At 23.6% G+C, this 13,699-nt stretch overlaps 2 protein-coding genes across 4 annotated transcripts in view; one reads left to right on the top strand and one right to left on the bottom strand.

Annotated features, from left to right (window-relative positions):
* The window catches only part of LOC122507695 (pseudouridine-metabolizing bifunctional protein C1861.05), a 74,180-nt gene that overhangs the window by 18,400 nt on the left and 42,081 nt on the right, over window positions 1-13,699 (top strand). The gene's annotated exons all lie outside the window — the stretch shown is intronic.
* LOC122507696 overlaps window positions 1-13,699 on the bottom strand; it is a 29,019-nt gene that overhangs the window by 4,197 nt on the left and 11,123 nt on the right. The window lies entirely within an intron of this gene.

Genomic DNA, 13,699 nt, shown 5'->3' with positions numbered 1-13,699 from the left:
AAAAAATTATATTCGGTTCTGTTTCATTATGCTAATGACCCAAAATGGTACAGAAATTTTGTTGTTCTAGTCCATACAATTTAGATTTTACTTCGTACAATAGTTGCTGATACAACTACCGCACAAATACCACTACCTACACAATGTGTATTGTAACTGATACAATCTAGATTGTTGTCCGTATTCGTAGCACTAAAGATTATTATACCAGCAGTTAATTTATCCAGTGACATACATTCTTCTTTGTGCAACGGAAGTTTTTGGTCAAGCAAAAAGTAGTTTTAATTCTTCATTTTTATTTTTATACATGGCAAAAATTTACTTCAAACGTTGCTACGTTCAAAAGTTGCTACTTTACTTTGAAAATAGTCAAAGTTGCAATTTTTGCAAATTCTTTAGTAATTAAAAATCATACTTTATTCGTTTTTTCCGTGTAATTTTACCCTAGATGCAAAAAGTTGTGGGAAAGGTTGCATCAATTGTTTCGGTATCGCTGGCAGTTTAGGGTCTTAAGTGAAAGGGTTTAGTGAAGCAGAAACTATTTGATACAAGTTCGATCCGTTTAGATAAATACGGCAAGTCACTAAATCCGTAACAAAGTAGTTCGAACCTTTTTTTTTGAACGTTTTCAAAAGTTGCTCTTGTACTGTAATGGAAAACGTGATTCACAAGTAAAATATATAATTTACATAGTGTCATTGAAAGTGGGTATAAAGATCTTTGCGGTTACACAATAAAAACAAAAATTACGCATTCTACCCGTGACTTCCTTATTCAAAGTAAAAGGTTAACCTGGTTTTTCGTCGAGCAGAAAACTATACGACTTTGAAGTCAAAATAAGAAAGTTAATGAGCTTAACTAATCAACTATTTCGGTGCAATCACCTCGGGAAAAATTTGATGAGTAATCTTAACTTATACTTTTAATCTAATGCTAACAGATATTTTTAAGCTGAAATTAAAAATATTTGTTTGATAATACATTTTGATGGTTTACTGTAGTAAAATGTTAAAACAACATTTGGAAATAATTATTTTCAAGTCTGTTTTTCGTTCGGTCAAATAATCATTTGAAGTATTCCGAGTTACAGCGATATTATCAATTATCAATTTTCTCAAACATTTTCCAATAATTGTGTATATACCCTGTATCTTCTTCTGAAACATATTCAGAGCATCAGTTGACAAATTTTCCTACATTGAGTGAAGAAGCTTGAAATAGAAATTGTAAATTTTTAATGCAATTGAAAGAGAAACATTGAACATGAAGCATTAAATAGACTTGGTTTGTTTATTCTGAGTAGATATCTCGATTGCTCTGCGCTGATTAGGGTTCGTATTTTATTGATCGAGAGAGAGAGAGCTTTAAGGTTGTGTGTGATAAGGATAAAATTCGATTCGAGTTTTAACTTTAACATTAAATAAAATGTTGCTTTTATCATTATTTGTCGAATTTAGAAAAAAATTACTCGCTCTATTATCTTTGATTGTCCTTTCGATATTTTTTCTTGCTTTCGACACTTTTTTCAGATTTTTTCCCCTCTATTATAAAAAGCTTCTTTTGTATGTATATGATACGCAGTTGGAATAGACACTTTTCCGGATTCACCACCCTAATGTAATTTTTTTTTATGATAGAAATGTAATGGCATATCAAATTATTATAGGTCTGAAGGAAAAAGATGTCTCTTTTAAAATTTCCTCTTTCTTTTTAAAATGTTCTTTAGAAAAATATTTTGTTTTTTTGAAAGCGAAACATTTTATTATGTAGTATGAAACATTGGCAAAATATTTGGTTTAGTGTTTCCACATTTCTTTTTTAGTACCTATGTAGCTTTAAGGGTGTGTCAAAGTCGTTTCAATTTTTATATGAGGACTGCAAATGGAAAAATTGACCCTTTTGGGTGTTTTACTAAAATATGGTTTTTTTTAACCATACTTTTGTGTGGAGTGATGTTAATTTTTAATTGAATTAGGAAGTAAATTTATTGGACATTTTCGATTTTTAGTTCCATATAAAAAGTGTTAATTAAATTTTGAAAATTAAGGTTAACGATGATTGAGTGACTTTACCTCGTTTTTATAAAGTTGTAATTCAAAAAATGGATTTTCAATATTATATTTGACAGTTGTGAAAAGATTTATTTTTATTTAATTAAAAAAAAGAGACATTTACGGAACAGATATCTATACAAATTTCATAAAGCGTGCAAAAGTACTTTTATGCGATCTAATAAATATGAAACTCGTGGCTTCGTGTGTTCTATGACTTCTGTGAGTTGTGTCAAGCTTCTCGTTAGGGTTGAAAGCTGTATTATTATTTTTTTACTATTGCTATTAAAACTTCTATATCCTTATTTTTTATTTACCCTCTGAATACGGGAATTATGGGAAGTTAATAAGGAAGTTACTTTTGGTATTTTATTGGGTTTCGTATTCATATCACATATTTACTTCGGTCATTAGGTTTTTTTTTTCTTTTTTTTCTTTTCCCTTTTTTTGGGGAGAATTTTTTTTCGATTTTCTTTTTAACATTATAATGCCTTTTGTTCATGAAAATTTATATATGAATTATAGACGCGAAAGCTATAAAATCAATGCACATGAATCACTTTATTGTGAATAAGAAACAGAAAATAGAATTTCCTTGACAGTATACTCGTGTGCTGAGTAAAAAAATATTTTTTCGGCGAAAAATTTTGCTTTTGAAATTTCGATTTTGGAAATTTTAGAATTTTAGATTCAAAAATTTCGATAATGTTGGTATTCATATTTGGAGGATTCAATTTTTATTGGGGGGGTCTCGTTTGGAAATTTGTTTAGAAATTTATTTTTAACATAATGTGTAATATGTAAATATTAATGATAGTTTTTCTTTAGAATGTTATTTCTATATTAGTTGTCTGCAAATTGATTTCTTATCCTTTTATATAATTTATTGTGCGAAATGCATCAGAGGAGTAGGTATATACTTTCCGTAAATGTGACGTAGATCCATTCATAAAAATACAGAACAGTAATTCACGAAGACGTCATACAAGCATGTTAGGTTGAAAATGTCATGAGGTATAATAATACGCGGAATATACGTAAACGCATGAGAAATATGTTACAAACTTAAAATTAGCCTGTACTTGATTCAATTGTTAACTTTAGAATGATATCTGTAAAACTTTAGCAATTTTAAGAATTTTTCGTTTCTTTTTGCAAGAAATGAAATTATAGAACTTGTGAGTCCTAATCGAAACAAGTTTTTTTTTACAAAAGAATCTTTTTTTTTTTGCAAAACAATTCTTTTTCTAAAAAAAACAAAAAGTAAGACAAATGTTTTCTTAGAAATATTATTCTCTCTCTATCTTTTTTTAGATATGTGTTCTTTAATCACGTTCAGAGTGAATGTTACATTTTCTTACAATAGCTGTCAGTTTTTTATTACAAGGCACACAATAAGCGAGAAAGGAGATTCCGATATTGACTATGTATACATATTGATTTTCTTTTAAAAACTAACAAATACTAGTTACGCATAAATTTAGCCTTTTGTAAACGTGTCATTGGACCTTTAAACTAGAATAGAATTGAACTATATATAGTCAAGGTGCAAATAGCAAATATCAGAAAAAAACTCTCGGGTAGAAGAAATTAAAAAAGTATTATAAGTAAAGTTTTTTTTTCCTTCTTGTTTAATCTGTAAAAGATTTTTGATATCGTTGATCTTGACGTGAGGAATTTTTTTTCCCCTTAAACATATACCTAAAGTTTATGAAATGTTAATAAAGTTTTTTTTACTCGGCTATACAATATGAGTGTAAAGACCGGTAATCTAAGTAGACATAAAAAGTTTCCAAAAGGCTCTGATTTACATTTTCTTCTGATTTTTTTAAAAATTTTTGTTTTGCAAAAGTTACGCGTTAAGATGTGTAAGAAGTAAAAAATTGTTCATTTAATTTATTGAAGAATAAAAAGGCAGAGACCATCAAATACAATAATAATGCTTACAGGATAATGCTTCTGTAAACAAATTAATAGTTGTAATAGAAGGGTTGCCACAATTTGAAATTTTAGAAAATATCAATTTTTAATGAATTTAAATAGAAATTTTAAGAACAACTGATTACAGAAATTCAATTATTTTCAAAAGTGATGAACTTCTTCGCACCAATTCAATTATTTTTAATTTTTTAATAAAGTTTCTCCAAAGAATTCAAATAATATTTAATATATTATATTAAGAGAATTGAAAAAAATAGTTCCAAGAAATTCAATTATTTCGAAAAATTTAAATAAAATTATTTTAAAAGTTCTATTATTTTAAAAAATTTTGACAAAATTCTTTACAAGATTTAGTTAATAAAATTGCAATTTTAATAAAATTTCCCTATACAATTAAATTATTTTCAATGCAATTCTTCTTAAGAATTCAATTATTTTCACAGATAATACATTTTGTTATGGAAATTCAATTATTTAAAAAAATTGAATATAATTCTTCGCTAAAAATCAATTATTTTCATAAATAATATAAAAATTTTCTTCGAAATTCAATTATTTTGAAAAATTTTGATAAAATGCTTTATAAATTTGAAAAATTATAATAAAAGTGGTCATAGAATACAATTATTTTTGTAAAATACAACATTTTTCCTAGGAATACTTAAATATTGTCAAAAATGTTTGTGAAAATTTTCGAAACAATTCAATTATTTCCTGAAAAATAAAAATTCTTCGAAGCAATTAAATTATTTAAGAAATGTTAATAAAATTCTTTCCAAGAATTCAATTCATTTCAAAAATAAACATTTTCACAGGAATTCAATTATTTAAAAAATTTTTTTTAATTCTTTGTCAGATTTCAATTATTTCTAATTTTTTAATGAAATTTCTAGATAAAATTTAATTATTTTTAAAAAGTTCTGAAAAATTCTGAAAAATTCAATTATTTAAACAAATTTAAATAAAATTCTTCATAAGAAATTCATTATTTTCATAAATAATAATATTTTTCTTGAGAATTCAATTATTTAAAAAAATTTTGATGAAATGCTTTCTAAATTTGAAAAATTTAATATATAAATATATATAATATATATATAATAAATTTAAATTTAATTTAATTAAATAATTAATAGGGGAGAGTGGTGCAAACCGGACCGGTGGGTAAACCGGACCCCCCTCAATATTTCCGAAATGGCGAAATTGGTGAAAGTGTTATTTACAAATTTAAAACAACCATGTTTAGTATACCTTATTTTTTTAATCTAACAGTTTTAGCTTGCGTTTGTGCGACGAAGGAAGCAAAAGTTTTTTTTTTAGTTTTTTTCTACACTTTTACGAATTTTTTCTTAAGGAAATTCTGAGGAAATCGTGCAATGTTTCCAAATATTAGGTCTTGGGTTTTGAAGGTACACACCTCAGGAATATTTACCACCAAAAACTTTGATGAATTTGCAAAGCGTTTCTTTTTGACAAACATTTATTCTCAAAATGGGCCTGTGGGGCAAACCGGCCATAGGATATTTTCATTGAATTAAAGTTTCATAAAAATAATTTTTAAATACAATGTTTCTTTCATTAAAATATTTACTTACAATGAAAAATAATTGTCTTCCAATGAGAATTGGACCCTTTTTATATTGGTTCTCTGATAATGACAAACATTTTTCTTTTTTTATTAAAAAAAATATTTATTTAATTAAAATTCAATCCCGTATTGTTATTTTCATTACTACAACCATTGTTTACATGATTAGTTTAGTCACAAGAGTCAAAAAACCGTTTGGGGGTCCGGTTTGCCCCACTCTCCCCTAATACTCTTTCCAAGAATTCAATTCTTTTAAAAAATAAACATTTTCACAGGAATTCAATTATTTAAAAAAAAATTTAATAAAATTCTTCGTCAGATTTCAATTATTTAAATTTTTTTAATAAAATTTCTCGATGGAATTTAATTTTTTTTGAAAAAGTTTTAAAAAATTCTGAGAAATTCAATTATTATTTTAAAAAAATTTAAATAAAATTCTTCACAAAAAATTAATTATTTTCATAAATAATAATATTTTTCTCCAGAATTCAATTATTTTCACAAATAAACTTCTTTACAAGAATTTAAATCTTTAAAAGAATTTTTAATAACATTCGTTGTAAAAATTCAATTATTTTTATAAATAACAAAAGCTTATCGCAAAATTTCAAACGTTTTTTATACAATTTTAAATAAAATGATAGAAAGTTGCATTTATTCTTAAAATTTTTTTTTAAATTCGCCGAAAGAATTCAATTATTTTTAAAAATTTAGATAAAATTCTTCATAAAAATTCAATTTTAAGAAATATTTAATTTTTTAAAAAATTATTTATTTTTGTATTTATTTTTGTATTTAAATAATTTAATTCTCGCAAAATTTTCTAATAAAAATTGATTGAATATTGAATTTTACTTAAAATTTTAAATTATAATTTGAATATTAAAAGCATTATAGCGTGAATTTTTAGAAATAATTAAATTTTGAAAAGGGTTCAAAATTAATATCTTTGAAAATTTGAATTTATAGTTTACAATATTCTTATGATAAGAAATAATGATTTTATCACTCTGTCATCTTAAATTTATTATAAAACATGAGGAAATCAATAACTCCGAGTCGATCGATTTCGTCATGTTTTATAATAATATTCTCATAAGTTATTGAATTTGAGAATCTTAATTCCTATAGAAAAATAATAATGATTAAATATTTAAATATAAAGCTGTTTAATGATTTTTTATTTAATAATCCACATTTTATTAATTTAAAGCGAAAGAAAATTTTATTTTATTAATTTAAAGATTAAATATTTATTTTAAAAAGAAATTATTATTGATGCTCTTCAGGGTAAGGGTAAAAATAAAAATTTTGTCTGGAAATCAGGGAAAAACAAAATTAAAATTTTGTGGCAACCCTGAATAGTTCTCGCAGACAGATTTTCTATAAAACTGATTCAAATAATAATTACTGTTGTTAATTATGTGCCATTGGTATTATAATATATTTGTTTTATTAAAAAAGATTCGAACTTTTTGGAACTAAGTAAAGTTTGTCATAACAATTATTATTATAGTCTACACAAAAGTATGCTACTTAAAAATTCTTATTCATAAAGTAGCAAACATGTTTTATCCAAAGTATAAACTGATATCTATATTTTATACCATATCTGAAGTATAAAATATGTTTACTGCTATACCTTTACAACTATAATTTCATTTTACACGATTCCTAAATGCCAGAATAGATTAAAGTTAAAGTCATATTATCCGCGACTAAAATGTGTAAGTTATAAAAATCAACTTTAAAGGAAGCAGCATTGTCAGCTTTTTGTCGGTTAAGCTGAGATTAAACTTGGACTTATATGGCATGGGTCCAAAGGCGCAATTGAAGTAACATTCAATCTCTCAATTTCCTCATAAATCAATATATATAGGGCAATGTTTCGTTTTTGTAATGATGCTTTTGTATATTTTACTTATATCGCTGATGGTAAATTTTTCTTCTTGGAGAGAAGCATATTTTTATAAGACGTTATCTTCAATATAACTCTCGCACATGAAATATTACATTTGTACATGATTATTTACTTCTGACCGTCGCAATTAGTGAATTTTGTTTGTATAGATAATTATCTTCGATAATATACATCAAGGATGCATATAATTTCTATACATGTTTCTTGAAAATCAATATCAATCAGTTATTTATAGTTTGAATAACATCTAATGAAGTATAATGAACTGTAATCATAGAGTTGTCATAATTATGGAAATTATTATCTCTTCTTTATATTTCAAGAGAACTGGAATTTAGTTGTTTTTTTCGCTTTGTTTTTATAAACAATCTTTGTTCCTACTGATTTGTTTTGTATTCGTATTTTTTTCTATATTTGAAGATTTTTCTTCTGTATTTAAAGACTTTTATCATAAAAAATTGAGTGCTCGACTCAATAAATTTCGGGTGATTTAATTTTCATTAAGGTATTTCCGAAAAAAATTTTTTTTTTTTTGAGAAGATAAAATTTTATGTATCCAAATTTTTGTTTAGTGGAATTTTATGTGCGGGGCTTTTATCGAACCTGTGGATAATTTTCATTGAACTAAAAATTTATATCCCGGAATAATGGTACTCTAGATATTTAGTTCTCTGAATTTACGAGCAGCCGAATTTTTACATAATGGAGAATTTTGCGATGTAACAAAATTCATATTCATGACGGAATTTCTATTCTAAAAATTTCGATGTTAAGAAATTTATATGTATATTTCATGTAGTATTTTTTATATATAAAAAGTACTCGAGTTAGTAATTCTGTATTCGAATTTTGTTTCTTTTAACCTCGTTTTCTGTTTGGAAGAAGGTTCTTTGGTAACATTTCCATTTTATTGAATTTTTATTTGCTGATAACTTTTATTAGCCCAATTTTTATTCAGCAAAATTTTGCAAGTAGAATGTCGATCTGTGTATGCAAATTTATTTCCCGCGCAATCTGTTTTCCCAAAGTTCATAGATCGGAAACTCAAAGACTAATTTTAGTATATCTTATTATCCGTGTAGAATAATAATATTTTTAATATGATAATATTTTTAAAATATTCATCAATAATAACTGTTACAGGGTTGCCACAGGTCAGGGAAAGCAAGGATAACAATCAGGGATTTTGATTAAACGTACTGGAAAAAATTAAATTTGTAGAATTCATGAGAAAATTCTGAATTTTCGTGGCTTTTTTGTTTGCCTCATAATTTATGAAATCACCACGAATTCTGATACAAATCCTTCAATTTTTTCTATTTCCGACAATTTTTTTTAAAGAACTTAATTCTGGAAGAATATCATAAAATTATTACTTACAAATTATTTAATGAATAATTATTAAGTCAAAATTAATTGAATTTTAAAAGAGTTGCGTTTATAATTTTCATAAATAGATGAACTTCAAAAGGTTTCAATTTGAAATTTTATAAAATTTCAATTTTGAATGGATTTAATTAGAAATTTTAAAGAACTTAGATTTTTGAAAAATTTTAAATAATTCAAATTCTTCTGAAATTAGTTAATTTTGTTAATTAACATTTAATTTATTATTAAAAATAATGGATTTATAGAAAAAATTTAGTTTAAAACACTAAAAAAAATTAAATTTTGGGGAAGTTACAAATTATTGCAGAAATTCAATTTATTTTCAAAAGTAATTAAAATCTTAGCAAAAATTCAATTAAGTTCAAAAATTTAATAAAATTCTTGGCAAAAATTCAATTATTTTCAAAAATTTTCATCAATTCAATCTTGATTTTCAATATCTACTATTTTAATAAAATTTTCCAGAAGAATTTAATTATTTGAAAAATTTTAATAAAATTCTTCGCAAACATTTAATTATTTTAATAAATAATAATAATTTCCCAGAAAATTAAATAATTTACAATTTTTTTTTTATAAATTTCTTAGAAAACATCAATAGTTTTGTTTAAAAAAATTATTTAATCATTATTACTTTTCTATAGGAATTAAGATTTTCAAAAGTTTCAATTTAAAAATCTTTTGAAATTCAGTAATTTATAAGAATATTATTATCTAAATTATTTTTATAAATAATAAAAATCTTTCTATTATCATAAATTCAAATAATTGAATTCTCGTAGAGTTTTCTAATAAGAATTTATTTAAAAATGAATTTCAGTTAAAATTTTAGACAAGAGAATATTGAATATTAAAAACATTAGCAGAAATTTAATTATGTTCAAAAATTTTTTAAAAAATTCTTCAAAATTTTAATTATTATCTTTATAAATAATAAAATTCTTCTGCGAATTGCAATTATTTAAAAAAATTATCCTCAATTTAATGATTTTCAATATATACTATTTTAATACAATTTTCAAAAAGAATTCAATTATTTAAACAAAATTTTTTATAAAATTCTACGCAACCATTTAATTATTTTCATAAATGATAAAAATTTAATAGAAATTCAATTATTTACCAATTTTTTTTTATAAATTTCTTCGCAATAATTCAATTATTTTCATAAACAATACAATTTTTTTAGGATTTTAATTATTCATGTAAATAATAAAACTCATCGCTGAATTTCAATTATTTTTTATACAATTTTAATTTAATTTTTTGAAGAATGTAATATTATTCATAAAAATTGTATTAAAATTCGTCAAAAGAAGTCAATTATATAAAAATTTGTTAATAAAAATCTTTATGAGAATTCAATTTTAAGAAATATTTAATTTTTCAATAAATTATTTATTTTAGTATTAAAATAATTGAATTCTCGTAGAGTTTTCGAATAGTTTTACAATTACAGAAATTCGTAATTAGTTTTCTAATAAAAATTTATTTAAAAATGAATTTTTAGAAATAATTGAATTTTGAAAATGTTTCAAATTAAAATCTTTAAAAATTTGAATTTTTTTAAAAATTAATTTGAAGTTTTTTTGAAATTAATTTGAAGTTTTTATTTTCTAATATATATTTAATTGAAGAATTCCCGAATAATTGAAATTTCATGTAAAATAGAATTTGTAAACAAATGGATATAAAAATTCTCAAGAAGAACCTTTTCAAAAATTGTTAAAATTACTTGATTTAAAGAAGAATTTTAGATAAAAATTCTAGAAAAGAATAATTGAATTGAAATGATGAAAATAATTTTGAAAAAGTTACGGTAACAATATTTTTATGATAGAAAATAATGATTTTATCACTCGGTCATGTTGAATTATTATAAAACATGAAGAAATCGATCACTCCGAGTCTTCGACTCGGAGTGATCGTTATCTTCATGTTTTATAATGATATTCTTATAAGTTGTTGAATTTCAAAAAGGTTTGAAATTGAAATTTATGAAATTCTCAATTCCTATGCGGAAAAATAATAATGATGATGAAATATTTATTTAAAAAAGAAGTTTTATTGATGTTTTCAAATAATTTTCCAATTAAAGAAATTTGTAAATAAATGGAGGCCTCGGATATTAATTTTGTAAAATTTAAAATTAAAAATAATTTTTTTTAAAAGTATTTTATTATAATTTTTGAAAATCAACTTTTGAGGAATTTTAATTGTAAATTTTTAAAAATAATTAAATTCTCAAAAATTCTCAAAAATTTTAATGAAAAATATTCAAATTTAAATTAAAAAATGAAAATTTGCTTTTAAAAATTAATTTTAATTATTAGTTTTTTACAACTTACAGAAATTACGAGAAATTCTTTTAAGAAATTGAATTATTTTCAAAAAATTGCAGTAGAATATTTTTAAAATACTAATTCTTAGAAATAGAACATTGTTTTGAGTATTTAATAATGTTTAAAATGTTTCAGAATATTCTTCAGGATCGCAGGGAAAGTAAAAATTTTGTCTGAAAATTAGGGAAAAAGAAAATAAAATTTTTGTGGCAACCCTAATTAAAAATATAAATTTTAATTGCAAATTCTGAATAAATACTGCAATATTGCTCTTTGATTGTGAAAATCCCAGCACTTTGGATAGAATTGATTGTGAGTTAATGCAGTAGACATTTCTCGGCATGCAATGATTGATCTTTTCGGTTATGCAGTTATGGTTTCGAGTAATTGTACAAATTGCATAATACCAAAATCGATGCTTGATTAATTTCACCGCATATATATATGTCATATTGATGCAATATAGTATCTCGTAACAGCAACAACGCTGCAAATCCGAATTTACTCAAGCTAATAACATTAGCCTGACTGAAGTGACCGTTGACTTTACGAGGTTGAATAACACTCGTGTGCAGATGATCCCTGTGAGAATCGATGGTGTGTGTGGTACACGAGTGTCGCAAAACAAGGAAGAAACTCAAGGGCCCATCGATCGTTCAAGCTCTGGTGCCATTCTGTGCGCTTGCCCATCCACCAACACTATGTATTTTCTCTCTTTCTCTTTCTCTCTCTCTCTCTCTCACTCACTCTCTCGTCCCTTTATATTTATGAACATTTTACTCTACATATTATAACGGAAAAACAATACAATTTTATCGCTTGTCCTGCTTCCACAATTTATATTGTTGTATACAAGAGAGAAAAATATTTCTTTGTCGCATATGTTTCATTAATGGTCTCTCGTATATTATTAAATATATGTATGAGAGAGAGAGTTGTTAAAATGAGCTTACGAGAGAGCTTTTAATTTAACTTTAATCATGTAACTGTTGTGGAATAGGGCATGTACGGACTCTTGCGGCTAATGTTGAGAATATGGTTAAGTAGCAACGACCACACTAATTAACAGACTGTGTTTTTTAAAAAAAAAGCCTCTTACTTCCTCCTTATATCAACTGTGGAAACCTTAAAAGGCCTCTTTCTCTCTCTCTTTCTCTCACTTCTTAAGACTCTATTTCTTTCACAGTGGTGAAATTTTTTTTTTCCTCCTCGCGGAGCTTTATTCTCAATTCCCGCCGCAATGTTTTTACGGTTTTATTTGTTAGACTAGAAGCAATTTCTTTTTATATCCGGGTTTTTATTCTTCAAAAAAAGGAATATAAAAAATAATAACGAATTTTACACACTGGAAATATTTTAGATCTTTTTTTTTGTAAGCAAACTATTTGTTAGAAAAAATTTTTACTAAAATTTTGTTAAAATTGAGAAAATTTGTTTAAAAAAGTTTTTAATTAGAAAATAGAAAATGCATTTACCATTTTTACCAACTACTATTTGGATACTTTTTTTAAATTTGTGACACTAAAAGCTACTTTTTTCTATTTTTTTTTAAATTTGCACTACTTTAAAATTTAAATTCGCTCATAGTTGAAGTAAAATAATAAAAATAATTATTAATTAATTATTAATAAATATTCTTCTTAGAAACAATTCAGAAATTTTTTTGCAAGAATTCAATTATTTTCACAAATAATGAAATACTATGAAAGAAATGAATTAATTTCTAAAATTTTGATAAAATTTGTTTATAAGCATTAAATTACTTTTTCATAAATTAATTAAACTCATTGCAAGAATTCAATTATTTTTAAAACAGTTTTAATTAAATTATTCAAAGTAATTGAATTATTCTTTTAAATTTTCATAAAATTCTTTAAACAAATTCAATTATTTACAAAAAATTTAATAAAATCCTTCGAAAGAATTAAATTACTGTTTATGAATAAACAAATTTTTCGGAGGAATTCAATTATTTAAAAAAATTTACTGACATTTGTTTGCAAGAATTAAATTATTTTCATAAATTAAAAAAAAATTTTCATAGGAATTCAATTATTTAAAAAAATTTACTGAAATTCGTTGCAAGAATTAAATTATTTTCAAAAATTAAAAAAATGTTTTCATAGGAATTCAATTATTTAAAAAAATTTACTGAAATTCGTTGCAAAAATTCAATTATTTTCATAGGAATTCAATTATTTAAAAAAATTTACTGAAATTCGTTGCAAGAATTTAATTATTTTCATAAATAATAAAAATCTTTACAGGAATTCAATTATTTAAAAAATTTACTGAAATTCGTTGCAAGAATTCAATTATTTTTAATACAATTTTAAATAAATTCCTCGAAAAATGTAATTATTTTCAAAAATTTTATTAAAATTTTTAAGAAAAAATCAATTATTTACATAATTTTGATAACATTACTTACAAGTATTCAATTCTAAGAAATAATCATTTACTCTAT

This window comes from Leptopilina heterotoma, unplaced genomic scaffold (genome assembly GCF_015476425.1).
Source record: "Leptopilina heterotoma isolate Lh14 unplaced genomic scaffold, ASM1547642v1 Lhet_51, whole genome shotgun sequence".
Taxonomy (NCBI): Eukaryota; Metazoa; Arthropoda; class Insecta; order Hymenoptera; family Figitidae; genus Leptopilina; species Leptopilina heterotoma.
This window is presented reverse-complemented; position numbering and strand designations above follow the sequence as displayed.